Raw genomic sequence first — 24,077 nt, 5'->3', positions numbered from 1 at the left:
ACAATAATGGCAAGTAAATGCAATCTTTAATAATAAAGTTTTACATTAAGACAAAATTCAGACAAAGTGTAAAATCTTTGAGAAACATTTGATAGTAGTTTAGTATGTGAGCAGACTTCCTGTTACTGGTGATACTCTCCTGGCTGGTTGCAAAGTATGTTTCACTTTGTGGGTTCACACCTTTTCTACAGGAACACATTCAACAACCGATGACCAGTAAAATAGACTTGGGTTTGTCATCCATTTAGTATCATTATTTATCTATTTTTGCTATTACCAATCTGTAACAAATATGTTCCAAGTAGTGTATAGTAGTGTATATATATATATATATATATATATATATATATATATATATATATATATATACTTCCGGTCAAATGTTTTATAACAACAAGTCATTCAATGTTTTTTCTTTATTTGTTCTATTTTCTACAATGTAGAATAATAGTGAAGACATCAAAACTATGAAATAACAGATGTGGAATCATGTCGTAACCAAAAAAGTGTTAAACAACAACATTCTTCAAATAGCCACCCTTTGCCTTGATGACAACTTTGCACACTCCTGTTTGTGTGGCTGGCCTACAAGTGTGACATTGTAGTTGACTAAGAGTGCCCTCATGAATTATACATCTTCTTCCTTAATTGTCAGTGTATGTTCTTGTCTAAATAGTTTTTATATACAGTATATATATATGCATAGTACGACAATGAACATTTCCATATGGGGATGATGAAGCTATTATCTTATTGTGTCCTGTTGTTGTCACGAGAATTTTCAATCCCAATGATAATAACTATCAATCAATCAATAGCTTTGACCAATCCCCAAGGTTTGTAAGACCATGGGTTTAATAATAATTAGTCAAAGACTCAGTTTATGTACAGTTTAGTACAGTTTATTTAGAGAATGTTCTAAAGTCCATTATACAAATACATCCATTTTATTGCTGTGCACAAACAGTGGGTATCCTACTCATATACTTCCACACAAACAGTAGGTATCCTACTCACATACTTCCACACAAACAGTGGATATCATACTCACATACTTCCACACAAACAGTAGGTATCCTACTCACATACTTCCACACAAACAGTGGGTATCCTACTCACATACTTCCACACAAACAGTGGGTATCCTACTCACATACTTCCACACAAACAGTAGGTATCCTACTCACATATTTCCACACAAACAGTAGGTATCATACGCACATACTTCCACACAAACAGTGGGTATCCTACTCACATACTTCCACACAAACAGTAGGTATCCTACGCACATACTTCCACACAAACAGTGGGTATCCTACGCACATACATCCACACAAACAGTAGGTATCCTACGCACATACTTCCACACAAACAGTAGGTATCCTACGCACATACTTCCACACAAACAGTGGGTATCCTACGCACATACTTCCACACAAACAGTGGGTATCCTACGCACATACTTCCACACAAACAGTGGGTATCCTACGCACATACTTCCACACAAACAGTAGGTATCCTATGCACATACATCCACACAAACAGTGGGTATCCTACGCACATACTTCCACACAAACAGTAGGTATCCTACGCACATACTTCCACACAAACAGTGGGTATCCTACGCACATACTTCCACACAAACAGTGGGTATCCTACGCACATACTTCCACACAAACAGTAGGTATCCTAATCACATACTTCCACACAAACAGTAGGTATCCTAATCACATACTTCCACACAAACAGTAGGTATCCTAATCACATACTTCCACACAAACAGTAGGTATCCTAATCACATACTTCCACACAAACAGTAGATATCCTACGCACATACTTCCACACAAACAGTGGGTATCCTACGCACATACATCCACACAAACAGTAGGTATCCTACGCACATACTTCCACACAAACAGTGGGTATCCTACGCACATACATCCACACAAACAGTAGGTATCCTACGCACATACTTCCACACAAACAGTGGGTATCCTACGCACATACTTCCACACAAACAGTAGGTATCCTACGCACATACTTCCACACAAACAGTAGGTATCCTACGCACATACTTCCACACAAACAGTGGGTATCCTAATCACATACTTCCACACAAACAGTAGGTATCCTACGCACATACTTCCACACAAACAGTGGGTATCCTACGCACATACTTCCACACAAACAGTGGGTATCCTACTCATATACTTCCACACAAACAGTAGGTATCCTAATCACATACTTCCACACAAACAGTAGGTATCCTAATCACATACTTCCACACAAACAGTGGGTATCCTAATCACATACTTCCACACAAACAGTAGGTATCCTAAACACATACTTCCACACAAACAGTAGGTATCCTAATCACATACTTCCACACAAACAGTAGGTATCCTAGGCACATACTTCCACACAAACAGTGGGTATCCTACGCACATACTTCCACACAAACAGTAGGTATCCTAATCACATACTTCCACACAAACAGTGGGTATCCTAATCACATACTTCCACACAAACAGTAGGTATCCTAGGCACATACTTCCACACAAACAGTGGGTATCCTACGCACATACTTCCACACAAACAGTAGGTATCCTACTCACATACTTCCACACAAACAGTAGGTATCCTAGGCACATACTTCCACACAAACAGTGGGTATCCTACGCACATACTTCCACACAAACAGTGGGTATCCTACGCACATACTTCCACACAAACAGTGGGTATCCTACGCACATACTTCCACACAAACAGTGGGTATCCTACGCACATACTTCCACACAAACAGTGGGTATCCTACGCACATACTTCCACACAAACAGTGGGTATCCTACGCACATACTTCCACACAAACAGTAGGTATCCTAATCACATACTTCCACACAAACAGTAGGTATCCTAATCACATACTTCCACACAAACAGTAGGTATCCTAATCACATACTTCCACACAAACAGTGGGTATCCTACGCACATACATCCACACAAACAGTAGGTATCCTACGCACATACTTCCACACAAACAGTGGGTATCCTACGCACATACATCCACACAAACAGTAGGTATCCTACGCACATACTTCCACACAAACAGTGGGTATCCTACGCACATACTTCCACACAAACAGTGGATATCATACTCACATACTTCCACACAAACAGTGGGTATCCTACGCACATACATCCACACAAACAGTAGGTATCCTACGCACATACTTCCACACAAACAGTGGGTATCCTACGCACATACATCCACACAAACAGTAGGTATCCTACGCACATACTTCCACACAAACAGTGGGTATCCTACGCACATACTTCCACACAAACAGTGGGTATCCTACGCACATACTTCCACACAAACAGTGGATATCATACTCACATACTTCCACACAAACAGTAGGTATCCTAATCACATACTTCCACACAAACAGTAGGTATCCTAATCACATACTTCCACACAAACAGTAGGTATCCTACGCACATACTTCCACACAAACAGTAGGTATCCTAATCACATACTTCCACACAAACAGTAGGTATCCTAATCACATACTTCCACACAAACAGTGGGTATCCTACGCACATACTTCCACACAAACAGTAGGTATCCTAATCACATACTTCCACACAAACAGTGGGTATCCTAATCACATACTTCCACACAAACAGTAGGTATCCTAAACACATACTTCCACACAAACAGTAGATATCCTACGCACATACTTCCACACAAACAGTGGGTATCCTATGCACATACTTCCACACAAACAGTAGGTATCCTACTCACATACTTCCACACAAACAGTAGGTATCCTACGCACATACTTCCACACAAACAGTGGGTATCCTAATCACATACTTCCACACAAACAGTAGATATCCTATGCACATACATCCACACAAACAGTGGGTATCCTACTCACATACATCCACACAAACAGTGGGTATCCTACGCACATACTTACACACAAACAGTGGGTATCCTACGCACATACTTACACACAAACAGTAGGTATCCTACGCACATACTTCCACACAAACAGTGGGTATCCTACGCACATACTTCCACACAAACAGTGGGTATCCTACACACATACTTCCACACAAACAGTAGATATCCTACGCACATACTTCCACACAAACAGTGGGTATCCTACGCACATACTTCCACACAAACAGTGGGTATCCTACGCACATACTTCCACACAAACAGTGGGTATCCTACGCACATACTTCCACACAAACAGTAGGTATCCTACGCACATACTTCCACACAAACAGTAGGTATCCAACGCACATACAAACAGTAGATGAGTTTTATCCTTCTCCATAGTTCTCGCCACTGTGTATCACTGCCCAGCCGACAGTTCCATTCCCCCGAGATTAGGGAGACCTTGAGAAGTACTCCCTATGCTCTCATAGGTTCCTCAGAGGCCTAGCCAGGTCGGTCCAAACACAGTTTTAATTGTCCTTGTCACGTTCTAACCATCGTTCGTGTGTGTTTTCCTTGTTTTAGTGTTGGTCAGGATGTGAGCTGGGTGGGCATTCTATGTTGTGTGTCTGGTTTGTCTATTTCTATGTTTGGCCTGATATGGTTCTCAATCGGAGGCAGGTGTTAGTCATTGTCTCTGATTGGGAACCATATTTAGGTAGCCTGTTTGGTGTTGCGTTTTGTGGGTGATTGTTCCTGTCTCTGTGTTTGCACCAGATAGGACTGTTTAGGTTTTCACTTTTCTTATTTTGTAGTTTATTCATGTATAGTTTTTTCTTTATTAAACAAACATGAATCATCACCATGCTGCGTTTTGGTCCGCTTCTCCTTCACCACAAGAGGAAAACCCTTACAGTTCTTCAGTATTTTCCTAGGCCCCTACATACAAGTTCAAATCCTGAGCTACGCCTTGCTCAGACAGTCTGTGTTTTTCCACTATACAGATACATTGTTTAACCTAATTCTGACTAAAACTACACACATCATCAGATTATAATTTTATGGTTATAATCAAGTTCATACAATTCAGAGGTATCAGAGTGCAATTATTTTATCATTATCTTTCAACATATACATTATTTTATCAGTTGTATTCTGTGCTGCTCTGCTGGTGCTCATTGTCTGTTTGTATGTTTTTAATAACCTTCCCAGGGATTACAGTAAAACGAGCACTTTTACAGTAATTTTGATTAATGTGCACTGTCCCTGTAAAACAACATTTTATAAAGTAAAAGTAAATACCTACATACCTGCACACCGTCGTTGGGTCTCTGATCTATTTTCGGGCGCTCAAGTTCATTTTTTTCCTGTGGGTACAAAGAAACTGTTGTCATCATGTGATTCAAAAAGTGTTATGCATATATTATTAATTAGGGTGTTAGGGTTATAGCAGTAAACTTATTGTGTTATTGATTGACCAGTTTAAAAAAAATAACATTGTAACATATTTGATAAAAAAATATGTTCATAATACATAAAGGGTGTTTGAAGTTTTGAGAATGAACTTTAGCCTTTTCTCTCAAACATCCAGGTCCAAAAAAGGCGAGCAGAGCAGCGACAGCAGCACTGAGAGAACACAAAATGGCCGTCAGCACCCAGGACTGCCCAGAAGACTCAGGAAGACATATTGAAGACTCAACACAAAATTGCAACACAAAATTGTCAATAGTTGAGAGAAGCAAATATGAAACCATAATGGGATGCTGAAGAGAACATACTGTACCATCAAATGCAATAATGTGACCTGATCCAACAACAGTCATGCCACCAACTCCTGAGGTACAATAATAAAGCGCTAGAAAAGACTCAGTCATGTTGTCGATGGTCAGACTGATGGAGCGGTTGTATGGGGGAGCGGTTGTATTCCACCGTTGTGGGGGAGCGGTTGTTAAAGCCTTTGTAGAATTGATTTAGAACTTCCTTCGGGCTAACAATAGACTGTTTGGCTGAGATGATGACGAAGGGAAGCTTGTTGCTCTGTTTGTCCATACCACACTGTTTGCTGTTTGTGTTCTACACTGCAGAACAGAGTGACCTTGTCCCCAGGTCTGACGACTCTGGTCACAGTTTGGTCAGAGAGAGCCAGTGGACTGGAGAACACTGGAGAGACCAGTGGAGAAACAGACATGACCATAGAGCCTACTGACTTTCCTATCATTGTTTTAGGTTAGTCACACACAGTAACACATTTCGTAACAATTGACTTATTAATGCAGACAGGCCTACTATGGTCACATAACCTTGTACGATTTATTATAAGTATCTGTAATGTAATATTATCTTGTCATGATCCTGACTAAATAACAGCATTGGATAATTGCAACATAGAAATGCATTACACATAAGATAAGCCTTAGAAGTCGTAAGGGCTCATGCATGCTGGTTACAAGTAACAAAGCACTTTACTTAAAGTTACCTAGATTGGTCTTGATAGACATATGAGTTGACGTAAATAAATATAATTTATTTAGAACTTAGTAGATAGGCAGGTACTTACAATGTAGGACAATCAGGACAATACGAATGTTCTCCATATTTACAGATGTTAACTGTGGTGAAAGAGACACTTGAGTTTTATAACCAAGGGTCTTTCGTTATTACCTTATATGGACAGATACAAAGAGAGGCTAAGTTATTGGTTCACCGTATGTCATGTCACCTCCTCCTTTAAGCCCCCACCTGATTATCAGAGTGTCAATGATGAAGCTGCCAATGATCTTGGGTGGTTTGGCTGTGTTACTGTTCAAAACAAAACTTTGGTGGTTGATATTTGCTTTTTGTATGCATCTACTCGTAAAGGCATAGATGAAATGTGTAAGTGTGCAACATCCTTGAGGATATGACAAATTACAATTAAGGTATTGAATTCAATTTCCGTAAGGACCCCTCTAAAAAGCACATTTTCTTCTACCTCTTCTCAAACAAGCAGCGCTCCTGGCTCTGCCGTCCTACCACTGGCGGTACCATTCAGATTGTGACATGACGCACTGTCAGATGATAAACAATATATTTGTTAAACCAATGTATGAACTTTGTCAAGTGTATCAGTGATCACCTTACCTAAGGTCTTGTCATAAGCTGAGACCGAAACCTGTTTTCACCCCTCACCCTACTGTACTGGTAATAATAGGCCGGAGGTAGTAAAAGTGTTCAAATAGTGCATCCTGGTGTCGGAGCATGTCATATTATTCTGTACGTAAATCTGAGACATTTAATTTAGTATGATATGTTACGTTTAGTATGGTATGTATTAATTTGTCGATGTATGATATGTTACGAAATGTAATTTGTATTGTATGTTATGAATTTACAAAACGTACAATATGTTATGAATTTGTTAAGGTATTATATGTTACACATTTTCTAAATGTATGATATATTACGAATTTGAGCTAACTGGCTAACGTTAAGTAACTGGCTAACGTTAGCTAGACTAGGAGTTAGGTTGAAGGTTACAGGTGCTTTGTAGCTCAGTGGGTAGAGCATGGCGTGTGTAATGCCAGGTTAGTGTGTTTGGTTCCTGCTACAACCCGTATGTGAAATGTATGCACAAATGACTTTACTTCTCTTTGATAAAAACATCTGCTGAATGCCATATATTACCACAGTTCAGTTTAGGAGTTAGGGGAAGGGTTTTCTGAAAAGTTTCTAAAATTCCGAAGTTGTACCTGATAAGATTTGAACTTGTGACCTTTGGTTGCAAGATGTTTGAGTTATACACCCGACCAACCACACTATTTTCATTTTTGCCTTAAATAACCATCTGTCTTATGTTACCATACCAAACGTAACATATCATACTAATTTGAGTGTCCTGGATTCACATTTACTGTGTTACGTCTAGTCTATGAGAACAGGCTGAATAATGACCTCCATCAGTGTATTTTGGTTTTGCATAGATTACAATGCTGGGAAAGACATATTTTACTAATGCCAATTGTGCTGCTATTTTTAAAGGGTAATACAATACAGAAAACTAAGCAGCTAAAGACTGTTTATCTTTGCTTCTTATTCCAAATGAACAGTTATATTTTGGTCTTCATGTAATATTTGATTCCACCTGAATAAAATACATGCAACATATCAGACAGACTCATAGCCCTGTTCTCAGTTGTACTGCATCATCAGTTGAAATGCTACATTTTGAATATGAATAAAAACATATTGTTCAGGAAGTCAGTCAGTGGGCATATCTATCTATCTATCTATCTATCTATCTATCTATCTATCTATCTATCTATCTATCTATCTATCTATCTATCTATCTATCTATCTATCTGTCTGACTGTTGATCAATTAGTCCCTGCACAGTGCACAGCTTAACATACAGTATCATTGACTACCATCACATCGGACACTACAGTACATCAGAAATATTAATTTCAACATGAATCTGTTAGTCTCCCTCCCACACACACACTTCCTACTCGACCTTGTCGACTGGCACTGCAGGCACCACAGGGTTAATTAGTTAATTAGTAGAACAAACACTGTGACGATACTATCCTAGCCTAACCCAAGAAATGAGAGTCCAAATTCCACCAAAATAGCCATTCAGGTCAGCTCTTTGCACAGCATTGAAGGACAAGCCAATCTGAGCCTCCTTACATTACAACAGGATAAACTTTACCACCATTCCCTCTCAAATATGATCCATTTATGAAACACAGCGAACACCCAATATGACAAGCGATGTATGATCGGATAGCAAACAGAGCACAATCCAATAATCAGTCTGCTGTGCCACGTGACCGAGTCGATTGTTTTTCTCTCCTCAATGACCTTGAGAATGAATGGCACTGGCCAGATGTAATAGTTGGGCCTAAGCTGGGCCAATAGCCTGCTCCGAGGACTAATTAACCACAGGAAAAGGGAACTACAACTAGTGGAGATGGATAGTCCTCAGATTCAGGGCTGTAGATGGTATTAGATTAGAAATCACTTTTCAAATTCCATTTTTTTTATTTTTTATTATTATATTTTTTATTTAACGTTTATTTAACTAGGGAAGTCAGTTAAGACCAAGTTCTTATTTACAATAATAACCTAACCCGGCCAAACCTGGATGACATCAATAAATGATCCATACAGTAATCCGATCACAAGCTTTGCGTCCACACCTGGTATCAAAATGTGTCCTGTGCCTGTGCTTTTTTCCAGAGATCATCTCTCAAATGTGTCCACATCATGAATGGATTTGATTTCCAAATACATTTAATGCGTCTTCACCAGACAACAACACAGAAACAGTGTGTCCTTGTCCACCTCCAGATGAGGTCAACCAGATCACAGATGTGGTCAACCATCCACCTGACATCTTTAAGGGGTATGATGTCCTCACAAATGGCTAGGAGAATGCTACATCTTCCAACTCAATCCAACAGGGGTATGGCTCACATCAACACCATTATCCTAGAAACCCTAGACCCACACAAATTTGCATACCGCCCAAACAGACCCACAGATGATGCAATCTCTATTGCACTCCACACTGCCCTTTCCCACCAGGACAAAAGGAACACATGTGAGAATGCTATTCATTGACTACAGCTCAGCGTTCAACACCATAGTGCCCTCAAAACTCATCACTAAGCTAAGGACCCTGGGACTAAACACCTCCCTCTGCAACTGGATCCTGGACTTCCTGACAGGCCATCCCCAGGTGGTAAGGGTAGGTAGCAACACATCTGCCTCGCTGATCCTCAACACTAGAGCTCCCCAGGAGTGCGTGCTTAGTCCCCTCCTGTACTCCCTGTTCACCCACAACTGCATGGCCAGGCACGACTCCAACACTATCATTAAGTTTGCAGACGACACAACAGTGACGAGACATCCTATAGGGAGGAGGTCAGAGACCTGGCCGGGTGGTGCCAGAATAACAGCCTATCCCTCAACGTAACCAAGACTAAGGAGATGATTGTGGACTACAGGAAAAGGAGGACCGAGCACGCCCACATTCTCATCGACGGTGCTGTAGTGGAGCAAGTTGAGAGCTTCAAGTTCCTTGGTGTCCACATCAACAACAAACTAGAATGGTCCAAGCACACCAAGACAGTCGTGAAGAGGGCACGACAAAGCCTATTTCCCCTCAGGAAACGAAAAAGATTTGGCATGGGTCCTGAGATCCTCAAAAGGTTCGACAGCTGCAACATCGATAGCATCCTGACTAGTTGCATCACTGCCTGGTACAGCAATTGCTCGGCCTCTGACCGCAAGGCACTACAGAGCGTAGTGTGTATGGCCCAGTACATCACTGGGGCTAAGCTGCCTGCTATCCAGGACCTCTACACCAGGCGGTGTCAGAGGAAGGCCCTAAAAATTGTCAAAGACCCCAGCCACCCCGGTCATAGACTGTTCTCTCTACTATCTCATGGCAAGTGGTACTGGAGTGCCAAGTCTAAGACAAAAAGGCTTCTCAACAGTTTTTACCCCCAAGCCATAAGACTCCTGAACAGGTAACCAAATGGTTCCCCGGACTATTTGTATCCAACCCCTCTTTTACGCTGCTGCTACTCTCTGTTTATCATATATGCATAGTCACTTTGACTATACATTCATGTACATACTACCTCAATTGGGCCGACCAACCGGTGTCTGTATGAGCCTTGCTACTTTTATAGCCTCGCTCTGTATATAGCCTGTCTTTTTACTGTTGTTTTATTTCTTTACTTACCTATTGTTCACCTAATACCTTTTTTGCAGAACCTGTAAGTAAGCATTTCACTGTAAGGTCTACACCTGTTGTATTCGGCGCACGTGACAAATAAAATGTGATTTGATTTGATTCCTTGCTCCATGAACAACCCACATTGTGTTATGGCTATAGCTTTAAAATATTATGTTTCTTTCTCAAACATGTGTTCTCAACAGATATCACTTTTAATATGACGGTCTCAGAACATTTTTTGCAGTGTAAAAACAAATGGATTATTTTTCAATTTGCATGGCCCAAAAGGAAGGGATCATTGCCACGACCCAAACAAGGTGCATGAATAGAGGAGTAAACTGAAGTGGAGAGGAGATTCAGCAACACTTGGAGGACTACAGAATTAAGTAAAAAACATATTTATTGCTTTTACCTTTCTACTTTTAGCAATAAATAATATATTTTTTGAATTCCATTGTCCTCCAGGTGTTGTTGAATCTCCTCTCCACTTGAATTTGCAGGAAGAGGAAATTGTACCATATCATGTAATGTGTCCTACTATGTTGGTTCGCTTCTTTGTGTAACTTCTATGGGAGATTTAGCCCATTTACCTATACATTTCAATCCTTTCTTTGCATTGTTTGATAAAATATAATGAAAACTTGTTTTATCTAGGGGCACGAGGTTAATTCCCCCTTAATGAAAGGATCATGGATTGTTCATCAAATATTCTGGCTTTCTAGCCTAAATTTATGGAGATTAGGATGAGGGGGATTAGTTTATGACACATTCGTCTGGATGGTATTAACCGTCCAAAACAACCTCTGGGTTGCCAGATGTACAAAGACACAAGCCATGCCAGGACACACTCAGTGTTTCATGTACCGTGGATACAAAATAAGCTGTAGTTTTATTTACACACGCATGCATACACACGACTGTCTGTCCAGTTCAGATGCTTTACATTAACAAGTCCAATCTCAATGTACAGAAAAACAGCAGCTTTTAATGTATAAATACAGCAGCTTTTAATGTAGAAAAACAGAACAGGAGCTTCTAATGCCTGCTGTTTTGGACTCTCACTCTACCGCGCCTGCTGTCTCTAAACTTTGAATGATCGGCTATGAAAAGCCAACTGACATTTACTCCTGAGGTGCTGATCTGTTGCACCCTCTACAACCACTGTGATTATTCTTATCTGACCCTGCTGGTAATTTATGAACGTTTGAACATCTTGGCCCTGTTCTGTCATAATCTCCACCTGGCACATCCAGAAGAGGACTGGCCACCCCTTACAGCCTGGTTCCTCTCTAGGTTTCTTCCTAGACGCCTTTCTAGGGAGTTTTTCCTAGCCATCTACATCTGCATTATTTGCTGTTTGGGGTTTTAGGCTGGGTTCCTGTATAGCACTTTGCGACATCAGCTGATGTACGAAGGGCTATATAAACACATTTGATTGATTCATTGATTTTAATGTAGAAAAACATGAGCTTTTAATGTAGATATACAGCAGCTTTCAATGCAGAAATACAGCAGCATTTAATGTAGATATACAGCAGCTTTTAATGTAGAAAAACAGCAGCATTTAATGTACTGTAGAAATACAGCAGCTTTTAATGTAGAAAAACAGCAGCATTTAATGTACTGTAGAAATATAGGAACTTTTAACGTAGAAATATAGCAACTTTTAATGTACTGTAGAAATATAGGAACTTTTAACGTAGAAATACAGCAGCTTTTAATGTAGAAATACAGCAGCATTTAATGCAGAAATACTGCAGTTTTTAACGTAGAAATAAGGCAGATTTCACCTAGAAAAACAGGAGCTTTTCATGTAGAAATATAGCAGCTTTTAATGCAGAAAAACAGCAGCTTTTAACGTAGAAATACAGCAGCTTTTAACGTAGAAAAACAGCAGCTTTTAACGTAGAAAAACAGAAGCTTTTAATGTAGAAAAACAGAAGCTTTTAATATAGAAAAACAGAAGCTTTTAATATAGAAAAACAGCAGCTTTCAATGTAGAAAAACAGCAGCTTTTAATGTAGAAATACAGCAGCTTTTAATGCAGAAAAACAGAAGCTTTTAATATAGAAAAACAGCAGCTTTTAATGCAGAAATACAGCAGCTTTTAATGTAGAAATACAGCAGCTTTTAATGTAGAAATACAGCAGCTTTTAATGCAGAAAAACAGAAGCTTTTAATGTAGAAATACAGCAGCTTTTAATGTAGAAAAACATAAGCTTTTAATGTAGAAATACAGCAGCTTTTAATGTAGAAATACAGAAGCTTTTAATGTAGAAATACTGCAGCATTTAATGCAGAAATACAGCAGCTTTTAATGTAGAAATACAGCAGCATTTAATGCAGAAATACTGCAGCTTTTAACGTAGAAATACAGCAGATTTTAATCTAGAAAAACTGGAGCTTTTAACGTAGAAATATAGCAGCTTTTATTGCAGAAAAACAGCAGCTTTTAATGTACTTTAGAAATATAGGAACTTTTAACGTAGAAATACAGCAGCTTTTAATGCAGAAAAACAGCAGCTTTTAATGTACTTTAGAAATATAGGAACTTTTAACGTAGAAATATAGCAGCTAATAATTCAGAAAAACAGCAGCTTTTAACGTACAAATACAGCAGCTTTTAACGTAGAAAAACAGCAGCTTTTAATGTAGAAATAAAGCAGCTTTTAACGTAGAAAAACAGCAGCTTTTAATGTAGAAAAACAGCAGCTTTTAATGTCGAAAAACAGCAGCTTTTAACGTAGAAAAACAGCAGCTTTTAATGTCGAAAAACAGAAGCTTTTAATATAGAAAAACAGCAGCTTTTAATGTAGAAAAACAGAAGCTTTTAATATAGAAAAACAGCAGCTTTTAATGTAGAAAAACAGAAGCTTTTAATGTAGAAATAAAGCAGCTTTTAATGTAGAAATACAGCAGCTTTTAATGTAGAAAACCATAAGCTTTTAATGTAGAAATACAGCAGCATTTAATGTAGAAATACTGCAGCATTTAATGTAGAAATACTGCAGCATTTAATGTAGAAATACTGCAGCTTTTAACGTAGAAATATGGCAGCTTTTAATGTAGAAAAACAGCAGCTTTTAATGTAGAAATACAGCAGCATTTAATGCAGAAATACTGCAGCTTTTAACGTAGAAATATAGCAGCTTTTAATGCAGGAAAACAGCAGCTTTTAATGTACTCTAGAAATATAGGAACTTTTAACGTAGAAATATAGCAGCTTTTAATTCAGAAAAAACAGCAGCTTTTAACGTACAAATACAGCAGCTTTTAACGTAGAAAAACAGCAGCTTTTAATGTAGAAATACAGCAGCTTTTAACGTAGAAAAACAGCAGCTTTTAATGTAGAAAAACAGCAGCTTTTAACGTAGAAATACAGCAGCTTTTAATGTAGAAATACTGCAGCTTTTAACGTAGAAATAAAGCAGCTTTTAACGTAGAAAAACAGCAGCTTTTAATGTAGAAAAACAGCAGCTTTTAATGTAGAAAAACAGCAGCTTTTAATGTAGAAAAACAGCAGCTTTTAATGTAGAAATACAGCAGCTTTTAATGCAGAAATACAGCAGCTTTTAACGTAGAAAAACAGGAGCTTTTAATGTAGAAATACAGCAGCTTTTAACGTAGAAAAACAGCAGCTTTTAATGTAGAAATACAGCAGCTTTTAATGCAGAAATACAGCAGCTTTTAACGTAGAAAAACAGGAGCTTTTAATGTAGAAATACAGCAGCTTTTAATGCAGAAATACAGCAGCTTTTAACGTAGAAAAACAGGAGCTTTTAATGTAGAAATATAGGAGCTTTTAATGTAGAAATATATTCGCTTTTAAAGTAGAAATACAGCAGCTTTTAATGTAGAAATACAGCAGCTTTTAATGCAGAAATACAGCAGCTTTTAACGTAGAAAAACAGAAGCTTTTAATGTAGAAATATATTCACTTTTAACGTAGAAAAACAGGAGCTTTTAATGTAGAAATACAGCAGCTTTTAATGTAGAAATATAGGAGCTTTTAATGCAGAAATACAGCAGCTTTTAATGTAGAAATACAGCAGCTTTTAATGTATAAATACAGCAGCTTTTAACGTAGAAAAACAGGAGCTTTTAATGTAGAAATACAGCAGCTTTTAATGTAGAAATATATTCGCTTTTAAAGTAGAAATACAGCAGCTTTTAATGTATAAATACAGCAGCTTTTAATGCAGAAATACAGCAGCTTTTAACGTAGAAAAACAGGAGCTTTTAATGTAGAAATATAGGAGCTTTTAATGCAGAAATACAGCAGCTTTTAACGTAGAAAAACAGGAGCTTTTAATGTAGAAATATAGGAGCTTTTAATGCAGAAATACAGCAGCTTTTAACGTAGAAAAACAGGAGCTTTTAATGTAGAAATATAGGAGCTTTTAACGTAGAAAAACAGGAGCTTTTAATGTAGAAAAACAGGAGCTTTTAACGTAGAAAAACAGGAGCTTTTAATGTAGAAATATAGGAGCTTTTAATGCAGAAATACAGCAGCTTTTAACGTAGAAAAACAGGAGCTTTTAATGTAGAAATATAGGAGCTTTTAATGCAGAAATACAGCAGCTTTTAACGTAGAAAAACAGGAGCTTTTAAAGTAGAAATACAGCAGCTTTTAATGTATAAATACAGCAGCTTTTAATGTAGAAAAACAGGAGCTTTTAACGTAGAAAAACAGGAGCTTTTAATGTAGAAATATAGGAGCTTTTAATGCAGAAATACAGCAGCTTTTAACGTAGAAAAACAGGAGCTTTTAATGTAGAAATATAGGAGCTTTTAATGTAGAAATATATTCGCTTTTAAAGTAGAAATACAGCAGCTTTTAATGTATAAATACAGCAGCTTTTAATGCAGAAATACAGCAGCTTTTAACGTAGAAAAACAGGAGCTTTTAATGTAGAAATATAGGAGCTTTTAATGCAGAAATACAGCAGCTTTTAACGTAGAAAAACAGGAGCTTTTAATGTAGAAATATAGGAGCTTTTAATGTAGAAATATATTCGCTTTTAAAGTAGAAATACAGCAGCTTTTAATGTAGAAATACAGCAGCTTTTAATGCAGAAATACAGCAGCTTTTAACGTAGAAAAACAGGAGCTTTTAATGTAGAAATATAGGAGCTTTTAATGTAGAAATATATTCGCTTTTAAAGTAGAAATACAGCAGCTTTTAATGTAGAAATACAGCAGCTTTTAATGTAGAAATACAGCAGCTTTTAATGTAGAAAGAAAGTAGCTGACAATCGAGTTTTGACTTTGGAGCATAGACAGATACACACACCTCTGTATGAACGTCATATTAATGATTTTTAAAATCCTCACAATTTGATGGCATGAATCCGTTACATCACAAGGGGTGATAACGCCCTGAGCCAGAATGGTGTTGGGCTTTCATAAGTATGTATTCCTGCGGGTCACACAAGTGTGAAACAACCCAGTGACTGAAGACTTTCTCCTGAACAAATGTGTGAATCCCCCCACCAAGTCTGTCCCCTCCTCTCACCCCGGTCTGAGTTTACTCAGCTCCTCCCACTCTGCAGAAAGGCAGAGTTGGTATTCAGAGGGGTAGTCTGAGAGCTGGATGAATGGCTCAGTGTTTCAGGGGGCATGAATGCAGAGTGTAGCCCCTGACAGACAGGCATATTCATTCACATACCCAGTTTTCCCCTTTCACCACACCTCACTCTGTCCCCCTGCCATGAATACTAGCCTGTGCTTACAGACAGACAGACAGACAGACAGACAGACAGACAGACAGACAGACAGACAGACAGACAGACAGACAGACAGACAGACAGACAGACAGACAGACAGACAGACAGACAGACAGACTGACTGACTGACTGACTGACTGACTGACTAGTGGGGATTAAGAAAATACTACTCAGTTCCACTTTCTCTCTCTCACTCACACTTTCTCTCTCTCCCCTTCTGTGTTTATTTGTTCTTTTTAATCTATTTTCATCAAGTTGTTGTTTAATTTCTCAATACCTCCCTCTTTTTTGCCTCATTTCCTCATTAGCCTATTTCTATCCTCTTGTTTGCGTGTAGTTAAATAGTGGCTTTTGGGGAGTGGCGTGGGGTGTGGGAATTGAGGCGGAGAAGAGGGCCTTTGAATCCTAGCGGAGATCACACTACAGTGTTTGTATATTTAACCTTCATTAAAGGGGAAGTGTGAGGGGACACAAAAAGTAATTTTCTCCAGGAGAGGGCGATAGAGAGACAGAGAAAAAACCCTGCTTCAGGATGATGAGTGTGTGTTGGTGTTTTTATGTTCTCTGTGTGGTCTCCATTGATATGTATGGTCTGGGTCTGTAAGTTTAGACCTTTCTGTATTCAAACAAGATGGAGCAAATGACATCACTTCATACTGACCAAATAACACAGTATTGTAACATAGAGTCACACTGACATGGTAATAAAACATTTAGCAGAGAAATGTACATTTTTGAGAATGTGACAACTTGAGTTTACTGTATTCTTACATGTCCTTTTACAGTAGCGCTGTGCAAGTGTTTCACAAAAAAGGTCAGTTTAATGTGTTTTTTCAGCATCCTTATATTAATGCACTCACACTTTAGGGTTTTTCCCAATACAGCACCAATGATTCTCCAGTGATCATGTTAATGTAAGCTCTGGTGTTATATTTTGGGAACTGTGTCAGCTAGGGCTGACAATTGTAAAGAGCATAATCAACAACCTCTGCATCCTCAACACAGTTGCTTTGTGAGGTGTTAACAGTGGAAGGTGGAATTGTTATGTAGCCCAAATGCCAGCTGAAAGGTGTCAGTGACCTGGCCTTGGCCCCCATCAGAGCCTTTTTGGTAAAACAGTTGAGTAAATCCTTAGTGGCAATTCGCCATCTGGATAAGAGTGTATTTTATCTATACTGAACAAAATTATAAATGTAACATGTAAAGTGTTTGTCCCATGTTTCATGAGCTGAAATAAAATATCCCAGAAACGTTCCTTACAAAAAGCTTATTTCTAAACAATTTTGTGCTCAAATGTGTTTATATCTCTGTGAGTATTTCTCCTTTGCCAAGATAATCCATCCACCAGGCAAGCTGATTAAACAGAAATATCAATACTGAGGTGCACCTTGTGCTGGGGACAATAAAAGGCCACTCTAAAATGTGCAGTTTTGTCACACAACACAATACCACAGGTGTCTCAAGTTTTGAGGGAGCATGCAATTAGCATGCTTACTGCAGGAATGTCCACCAGAATATTGCCAGAGAATATAATGTTAATTTCTCTACCATAAGCCACCTCCAACATTGCTTTAGATAACTATGCACTCCCAGGCCCACCCATGGCTGCGGCCCTGCCCAGTAATGTGAAATCCATACATTAGGGCCTAACGGATATATTTAAATTGACTGATTTCCTTATATGAGCTCAGTCAAATATTTTAAATTGTTACATGTTGCATTTACATTTTTGTAAAGTTAAGTTAATAACTAAACTACATTTCATAAACTCCAGATTCTTTTGGATAAATCTGCATTGAAATATGTAGGCCTAACCTCTCTGATATTTTATTTTATTTAACTAGGCAAGTCAGTTAAAAACAAATTCTTATTTTCAATCACGGCTTAGGAACAGTGGGTTAACTGCTTGTTCAGGGGCAGAACAGACTTTTACCTTGGCAGCTTCGGGATTCGATATAGCAACACTTTCGGTTACTGGCCCAACGCTCTAACCACTAGGCTCCCTGCCGCCCTGATATAGCTTGTTGAACCCTCTTCATAAAGCAGCACAGGCACTCACATCATTACTACTCACACAACAGTGCCATTTTATTGGAAATCTAATATTTTGCCCCTTTAAGAGAACCAAGTTGGTTGATCAGGAGGGGTCAGACAGTCACCGGGATATTTCAGTGTGGCCAAGCCCCTTTAAAACATGACGCATATCGGGGGCTGGCGTATCTATGCTGTCGTGAGGATATCTATCCATTCTCGACACTATTCACCGGGTACATGTGGAAATCGTAGAAAGCGCACAGTGCAATTTGAGAATAACATCAAATCAATACGAGCGCGCATGAGTTGGGTTTATACCGGGAAATGTACATGAACATTGCAGGTCTTTTACTAAAACTGAGTTGTTTGAAGCGCGTCTCGTGAAACAATCTAATACCAACCAAACTCAAATCTGAACGAGAGTGGAATTTGTGTTCTCCTTAAACCTGCAACCGTTGTGATTTGCCTGGATTTAAAAGCACAAGTTGCGGACAAATTGGATAAAACACCCCAGGGAAGGGCATTGAATACTTGCACGAAATTGCAGGTCGTGGAATGAAACCTCTTTTATAAGAATTGAAGGTGAGTGAAGGATTTCTGAGCTTGTGTTACTTCCATGGCCCCAGGCCAAGTGTGAAAACCCACTTTTGAGCCTGGCAAAACCCTGTTTCTCAGAAACGTTCCATAGTTACTGCACATAGGGGTTACCTAGTGCGGTTGGTCACATTCACCCTGCTAACGTTGAAAGCAGATACCAATACTTGGTGTATCGGTATATGGAATACAACGTTGCTATGTAAAATGAGTCTTCGTGTAAAAGTTGAGTGCGTAAATTAACCTATGTGGTAACGCTATGTACTATCACTAGGCTATTACAACCCAGTTGTCTTTTGCATTAGGCTATCTGGCGTCAAATTGTGACCACACTACTTTTAGGTGGCGGCTACAATGTCACTAGCAAAATATTATTTGTTGGGTAACAAATGTTGTAACAACAACTACTTATTGCCTTGTGATACATTGGATTTATTTTCGAGAATTACAACATAGTATCCTGTGTATAAGTATCACACGAGTATTTGAGGTAGAGTCAAAGCCAATGGAAGGTTGTAAAGAAACTTCACTGCTGTTTAGTTCATTGAACCCCAGCAGGCGGTGGATCATCGAAGAAGGACTGCTTGTTCTGTTTCTACAGCCCGTTTCAGTGTCCGGCAGGCGTCGTTGCTCTACGCTGCAGTCTTCACAATACTTCTCCGGTGGCATTTCTGTATAGAACATACTTAATATTATCTGATGTCTGGTTTTTTTTCAGATAGCCATGAAAGTTGTAATTTACTATGTTGAAGAACTTACTGGCAATGTAACCAGTGTATCAAACTTTGATTTTGGAGGCAGATTAAACAAAAATGGAGGGAGGGCGTAATGGTGATAAAGAATTCCTCTTCAAGAGAGGTCAAGAATCGTCAACCAAACTCAAATCTGGTCAGCTGGTTGACACACTGATCCCTAAGTAACATGTTCACAGGTGTTTGATCTGTTACACCGTTTGTGTCCCAGTATGTGGCTTGACAGAAGCAATTCTATGGAAGATGTCAGTCATGCACACCCTCCCTCCACACACAGGCAATCCACTCAAACAAATGCGGGATAAATAACATGCTTTGATGGAATTCAGTAGATTTAGATTGGCTGTTTTGTTAAAGATAAGTATTTGACCGATTGTTAGACGGTACTTTAGATGGGATAACGATCCTTGTTAAGTAATACGTGTCACAAAATGACAAGGAGAAAGGCGTGAAAGGCTCGACCTTGGTATTTAGTCTAAAGGTAAGCAGTGATTATTTTAAGTGTTGTGTATAGAATTAGTCTGGGACAGTTTGTTAGAAGGTTCAAGTCCAGGCCATGATGTTTTCTACCACTTCATTTTTCTTTCTAAATGTGTGTGTGTTTTGATATTCATTTATCCAACAACATCCATGGCAAATGTAGACAGAAGAGCAGTCCGTGAGAGTGAATGCCTGATCTCTTGCATCCCTCAGGGTTAACAGACTCTGCCTCAGTAACCTATCATTCCTCAAATGATGGCCATCTGTTCTTTTAAGCTCATAGCTGCCCTCATAACTGAAGTGACAGATTAAGTTATGACAGCGCCATAAACCCAGAAACCACATGGAATGTCCTATCTTGATATTGATTGCCCATTGAACTTCTTGGTCGACCCGGCATGTACAGTGCATTCGGAAAGTATTCAGACCCCTTGACTTTTTTCACATTTGTTACGTTCGACTTATTCTAAAGTGGTTTGTTCCCCAGATCTGTGACTTGACACAACCCTGTCTCGGAGCACTACTGACAATTCCTTTGACCCCAGGGCCTGGTTTGTGCTCTGATATGCACTGTCAACTGTGGGACCTTTTATATAGACAGGTGTGCTGTGTGGGATGATCAATGGAAACAGGATGCACCTGAGCTCAATTCTGAGTCTCATGGCAAAGGTTCTGAATACTTTTGTAAATAAAGTATTTATGTTTTATTTTTTATAGATTTGCTAAAATATCTAAACCAGTTTTTCTTTAATTATGAGCTATTGTGTGTAGATGAGGGGGACAATTGAATACATTTTAGAATAAGGCTGTAATGTAACTAAATGTGGAAAAAATCAAGGGGTCTGAATACTTTCCAAATGCACTGTAATAACTAGATAATTCTTTTAAAAATGCAACTCTATCACAACTTAAAGGAACTAGTTATTTTCTTGATTTTAGTTTAGTCTGCTCATCACTAAGCTAATGATCCTGGGACTAAACACCTCCCTCTGCAACTGGATCCTGGACTTCCTGACGGGCTGCCCCCAGGTAGTGAGGGTAGGTAGCAACACATCTGCCACGCTGATCCTCACAACTGCATGGCCAGGCACGACTCCAACACCATCATTAAGTTTACAGACGACCCAACAGTGGTAGGCCTGATCACCGATAGTGATGAGACAGCCTATAGGGAGGAAGTCAGAGACCTGCCGGGTGGTGCCAGAATAACAACCTTTCCCTCAACGTAACCAAGACTAAGGAGATTATTGTGGATTACAGGAAAAGGAGGATCGAGCACGCCCACATTCTCATCGACGGTGCTGTAGTGGAGCAGGTTGAGAGCTTCAAGTTCCTTGGGGTCCACATCAACAACAAACTAGAATGGTCCAAACACATTCAAGACAGTCGTGAAGAGGGCACAACAAAGCCTATTCCCCCTCAGGAAACTAAAAGGATTTGGCATGGGTCCTGAGATCCTCAAAAGGTTCTACAGCTGCAACATCGAGAGCATCACTGCCTGGTACGGCAATTGTTCGGCCTCTGACCGCAAGGCATTAGAGGGTAGTGCGTACGGCCCAGTACATCACTGGGGCTAAGCTGCCTGCCATCCAGGACCTCTACACCAGGTGGTCAGAGGAAGGCCCTAAACATTGTCAAAGACCCCAGCCACCCCAGTCATAGACTGTTCTCTCTACTACCGCATGGTAAGGGGTACTGGAGTGCCAAGTCTAGGACAAAAAGGCTTCTCAACAGTTTTTACCCCCAAGCCATAAGACTCCTGAACAGGTAATCAAATGGCTACCTGGACTATTTGCATTGTGTGCCCTCCCCCCCCAACCCCTCTTTTTACGCTGCTGCTACACTCTGTTTATCATATGCATAGTCACTTTAACTATACATTACTACCTCAATTGGGCTGACCAACCAGTGCACCTGCACATTGGTTAACCGGGCTATCTGCATTGTGTCCCACCCACCACCCACCAACCCCTCTTTTACACTACTGCTACTCTGTTCATCATATACAGTGGGGAGAACAAGTATTTGATACACTGCCGATTTTGCAGGTTTTCCTACTTACAAAGCATGTAGAGGTCTGTAATTTTTATTATAGGTACACTTCAACTGTGAGAGACGGAATCTAAAACAAAAATCCAGAAAATCACGTATCATTTTTAAGTAATTAATTTGGACCATTTTTGGGGGGAAACTGTCAAGCGTGTGGTTGGCAGGTAGCCTAGTGGTTAGAGCATTGGGCCAGTAACCGAAAGGTTGCTGGATCGAATCACCGAGGTGACAAGGTAGAAATCTGTCATTCTACCCCTGAACAAGGCAGTTAACCCACTGTTCTCCGGTAGGCCCTCATTGTAAATCAGGATTTATTCTTAACTGACATGCCTAGTTAAATTAAAAACCCGGCAGCATTGCAATTCTTGACTTACTCAAAACTGGTGCGCCTGGCACCTACTCCCATACCCCGTTCAAGGGCACTTAAATATTTTGTCTTGCCCATTCACCCTCTGAATGGCAAACGCACACAATACATGTTTCAACTGTCTCGAGGTTTAAAAAGCCTTTATTCTGTCTCCTCCCCTTTAATCTACACAGATTTTAAATGGATTTAACAGGTGGTGACATTTATTAAGGGATCATTGCATTCACCTGGATTCACCTGGTCAGTATGTCATGGAAAGAGCAGGTGTTCCTAATGTTTTGATCACGGTGTAGCTTCAATATGGGTGGTGATGGATTATTTCATGAGCTTAAACCACAGAGGTGCAATGTGCATGACCGACTACACTAATTGCCTCCAGTTGAGTTAAAGCCCTCCCAGACTCCTTTTCACCAGATTTACATTACAAAAGGCAATAACATTTTTAAGGTATTTTCTTAAAACTGCATTGTTGGTTAAGGGCTTGTAAGTAAGCATTTCACTGAAAGGTCTACCTACACCTGTTGTATTTGGCGCATATGACAAATAAAATATATGTTCTCAGGTGGTGCAGGTATGACACTAGTGGGGGCAGGGGGGGGGGGGGGGCTTTCCTCTTGTTCTATAGTTCCTCAACCCTGGTGGGGGGCCGACGACGTCACGCATTCCAATCAGACGAACTCTTTGACTGCCCTAATCCTTGAGGTTTGCAGTTGTCTAAAAAACATTACTTTGCTTAAAAAAAATAAAAAAAAACATTTTTAGTGGGTGTACTGTATTGGTATTAGACTTGGGATATCGTTTTTCTACAGGTACAGTTACAAAATCATTGGAGAACATCTTTACATGGGAATCAATGCTTAAGACTTCTACAAAAGTTTGTGAAAGAGAGGATACCAGTAATGAGGACCAGGTCACAACAATCTGCCAGTAAATGGTGCTAGAGTCATCGCAGACACCATGTGACTGTTAATGGCTGGCTGCTGTACGGGCTAGAACGAATGTGTGCTGTCAACACCTTTTCATCAGTCCTACTGCCACCAAATGTCCTCAAAGTAGCAATTCACAGTCCTTCAGTTGGTTAGTCAGCCCGTCAGTCCTCCTGCCAGTCATCTCTTCAGACCGTCGGTCCTTCAGTCTGTCAGCTGTCCTTCAGTTAGTCAGTATTTCAGTCAGCCCGTCTGTCCTCCTGTCAGTCAGCTCTTCAGACCGTCAGTCCTTCAGTCTGTCAGCTGTCCTTCAGTTAGTCAGTATTTCAGTCAGACCGTCAGTCCTTCAGTCTGTCAGCTGTCCTTCAGTTAGTCAGTATTTCAGTCAGCCCATCAGCCCGTCCGGCCTTCAGTCTGTCAGACGTCCTTCAGTCTGTCAGTCAGTAAGCCCCTCGTTTAGTCAGTCCTTCAGC

At 39.6% G+C, this 24,077-nt stretch overlaps 1 protein-coding gene and 1 pseudogene across 2 annotated transcripts in view; one reads left to right on the top strand and one right to left on the bottom strand.

The window, feature by feature from the left end:
• Positions 1–5,515: 5,515 nt before the first annotated feature.
• Positions 5,516–24,077, bottom strand: part of LOC149982665 (uncharacterized) — a 46,826-nt pseudogene continuing 28,264 nt past the window's right edge.
• The window catches only part of LOC110529031 (plexin-B1), a 176,750-nt gene continuing 171,271 nt past the window's right edge, over positions 18,599–24,077 (top strand). For both annotated transcript variants that reach the window (XR_016497436.1, XM_036984099.2), the window contains exon 1: positions 18,599–19,018. The gene's annotated coding sequence lies outside the window, so the exon portion shown is untranslated. The remainder of the gene's footprint in view (positions 19,019–24,077) is intronic.

The sequence above is a fragment of the Oncorhynchus mykiss genome, chromosome 7, assembly GCF_057628025.1.
Source record: "Oncorhynchus mykiss isolate SJ-2025 chromosome 7, ASM5762802v1, whole genome shotgun sequence".
Lineage (NCBI taxonomy): Eukaryota > Metazoa > Chordata > Actinopteri > Salmoniformes > Salmonidae > Oncorhynchus > Oncorhynchus mykiss.
This window is presented reverse-complemented; position numbering and strand designations above follow the sequence as displayed.